The sequence below is a fragment of the Solanum tuberosum genome, unplaced genomic scaffold (assembly GCF_000226075.1).
Source record: "Solanum tuberosum cultivar DM 1-3 516 R44 unplaced genomic scaffold, SolTub_3.0 scf00009, whole genome shotgun sequence".
NCBI classification, from domain to species: Eukaryota; Viridiplantae; Streptophyta; class Magnoliopsida; order Solanales; family Solanaceae; genus Solanum; species Solanum tuberosum.
The window spans coordinates 1,620,905-1,624,637 of record NW_006238935.1 but is presented as its reverse complement, the minus strand read 5'-3'; positions in this window follow the sequence as shown (position 1 = coordinate 1,624,637).

Below are 3,733 nucleotides of genomic sequence, written 5' to 3'. Positions count from 1 at the left end.
CGCACCCTGCCATGTAATATTACCTTTTTAAAAAAAAAACTTCTTTATTCTGCAATTATTTTTCATCTATATTTCCATCTTTCTCTTTCACTTTCCTTTTTCCATTCCTCTTTTTCTTTGATTCACTTTCCTTTTCCATTCCTCTTTTTCTTTGATCTTGAGAATTGATTTTCCAGATTTGGAGATACATTCTATGACTGCCGCCATCTTCTTCGAGCTTCACCGAAGTTATGAACACTAGCCAAATTTTGATGCTCTCTATTGAAGCTAGAACCTAACAATGTTGAGCAACCCATTTCGATTATTGGGTCTTTTCCATTAATGGGTTTGTTACCTAATGATTTCATTGATGAATTCTTCTCCATTGATGGTTATGTTACTTAATGATTTTTTCTCCATTAATGACTCTAAAGTTCGATCGTCTTAACTTTCGATTTCGATTTTGAGTTCTTGTCAATTTTTCACACTGATGAGAAGTAAATTTATTGTGAGAAATTTGTGGTTTGAGAATGAAAGTTAACTTATTGATTAGAGCTCGGTGAGGGTGGCGACTTGGTGGTGGAGCAGAGACGCCGCCAATGACTTTCTATTTTGATTTTGAGTTATTGTCAATTTGTCACACTGATGAGAAGTGAATTTACTGTGAGAAATTTGTGATTTGAGAATGAAAGTTAACTTAATGATGAAAGGTTGGTAAGGGCGGCGACCAGGTGGTGGAGCAGAGTCGCAGACCGATGTAGCTTTGGTGAAGAGAAGAAGAAAGACGATAAAAAGATTTTTTTTTAAAGAAACATAAAGATTTTTGAAGAATCAAAAAATTATAATATACAATTTAAGAAATACTTTTAAAATTAAAGTTTTAATTATTATTTTTACCTCTCACTCTCTTTGAGAGAGTAAACTACACTTTCTTTGCCACCTCATCATTCATGGAGCAAATAATTCTACTTTAAAATAATGTAATGGGGTAATAGGACTTTCGTAATGAATAAGTGTGTAGTTGGGATTTCGGGTATAGATTGGAGGTGATTTAGACCATTTTCTCTAAATATTTAGTTGGCTATTCTTTTGACCAAATTATGTGAACTTACTATAGAAACCATCTACTAAGACAACATTTTTTTACTATATCTATTACTTAACTATTTGTTAAAGAGTGAAGACATAAAGTGACACCTAAAGTTGTCTCAAATTTTCAAAAAGACACTTTAACTATACGGGTGTCCTATTACCCCACAAAAGTATTGAATATCGTTGTAAAAGGGTCATTTTGACCCATTTTCTCAACTGGTTTGTGAACACGCACAATACGCGCGTGAATGTTTATTTTTTCTGATAAAACCCAATTAAAAAGTGCCATATTTCACTGGTTTTCTTTATTAATTATTTAAGTGCTTTAAATCATCTTCTTCCCCAAAACATTACGTTTCAAACTCAACATTACCATTTTCAAGCTCTTCTTTATAATATCTCCATTAACAACTTCCTTAAAGTCTCAATTGAGCAATCAATTCTCAAATTCCCTCTATTTTGAAATCCTAATTTGACTGAAAAACTCAAACCCAACAAAAATTGTTCACACCCAAGTGAGAAAATACTAAAACAAATTCAACCCAAAAACAGAGAAAGGCAAAAATCAAAGCAAAACCCAATTACAATACCAAGAAAGAGAAACAAAAAGAGAAAGATAATTATAAGACGATTTATCGATCTTCAACAAAATTGTACTTCGAAATAACTATGTCCCAATTCAATTCTTGAGTAGAGCAATAATGGTGAGTTGAGGTCCAAGCTTCTCCTCAGCAACTTTCTCAGCCTTAACTCTAAGTTTTGCCTACTGCTTTCTCCTCTCGTATGCTACCTGCGCTCTCTCCTTCCTCTTGTTCTCGAGTTCCTTGATAGAGAGACAAGAAAATGTGAAGAATTTGGAAAGCTGAGAAATAACAAAGAAAAAAAGACTTTTCTACTTTAGTAAATAATCGGGTCGGGCTAAATGGGTTGAAAAGAGTGATCATCACGCGCGACAACCCAGATGAGGGAATGAGCCAAAATGGCCCATTTACAAAGATATCAAAAAGTTCTGTGGGGTGATAGGACACTTTCAAAGTTAAGGTGTCTTTATGAAAATATGAGACAACTTCAGTTGTGCCTTTATGTCTTTTCTCATTTGTTAAATCTAATATGATAATTTTTTGGAATGAAACTTTTCCAGGTATGAATTCTTATGCGCTAAATTTTATAATGATGATGAAATCAAATTTATGCAGATAGATAAGGACTGTAATTGAAGTGATCCAGTTGGTTATTTTTGAAAAAATTTGTGAATTAAATGTTTTAACCCTCACGTAATCGACCCTAGGTCTTTTATACTTGAGTTTGAAAAGTTGATTTCAAACTTTAGGTTAAAAGTTGAAAATTTTGTAAGTTTTGCGTTTGAAAGGGTATTATTGTTATGAAGGTGGTTTTCGTGGTCTTTTGGAGTTTCGAGTGTTGGAATGGAATTCCATCAGTCCCACAATATAGAATCCGAGTTGTGAGAGTTGCCAGTTTCAGATTCTGAATCTTTTTGAGGACTTGGGATCTTAAGTTGTAAAATTATGGAAATTTAGTCTTTGAGTTGACTTTGGTCATCATTTAGGGTTCAGATTCTCAAATCACAATTTTGAGAGTTACGTTGGATTCGGGGAATGATCTTTGGTCTAAGGGAGGTCTTGGTTAATTTTTGAGAGGTCCTGAGCGTGTTTTACCCTTTTTAGGCGTGAGTAAGTTTCTTGTTGTTATCACGGATGTCGGGTCAAGGAGACCTCAGATTCATATTTTGACGGTTCCATTGAGTCCAAAAAATCGAGCATAATTGATTTGCATATATAATTTGTGTGTACGGGATTCCAAACGAATTATGAGGGTCCTTTCGATGTTTTGAGAGTTGCTTGTGTTACTATTGAACTGTGGTTATTGGGCCTTGTGAGCTACATGTTGTAGAGCTATTTTGGTTGGGCTGATTTCTGTGCATATTGTAGTTTGTGGAGGTTCGGTTGGAGTATAAGGGATATTCGATTTCTAGCTAGATTCTGTGTTTACTAGGTTGCTTGTGCGGTACTGTGTTGTTGATACTCACCCCTTTCTTCTACACTTGTGTAGGTTCCGATCCCGTACTCGTGTGAATTCTTTCTTCTTCTTCTGATTTCGAGGCTTGTCAAGGAGTTTGAAAGGTAGCTTCTTCTAACTTCGGTGGGCCATATTTTCCTTTTTCTTAAAGCTTTGTTTTTTTTAGAAACAAAGATTGAGACTTGTACTTATTTCTTAATTGTGATTTTTTATATTTAGTGGCTTGTACACGTGACATTCAGATTTTGGGGTTTTAATAGAAGAATACATTTTCTGCTTTGTCTTATTCTTGTTTTACTATTTTTCAGCATTTCTTTCATTTTCTTTGGGTTCAGGCTGACTCGTCTTGGTGGGAATAACTGATTAACGTTTCAAGGACACTTCATACAATTCTAAGTGTCAATGATCGCTAGTCAATATATAACACAACAAAATGAGTTGGGGTCGAATCCCATAGGGAGTGGTACGTGTTTAAGATTTAATAGGAAAGTACGAATATGATCAAGTCAGTCATAGGAATAGACATTTACGAATAAAAACATAATTCAAATCAGGGGGTGACATGAATGTCAAATAAGGAGGTTTTGATTTCAGTTATCAACTACAACAACATCAAATAATACGG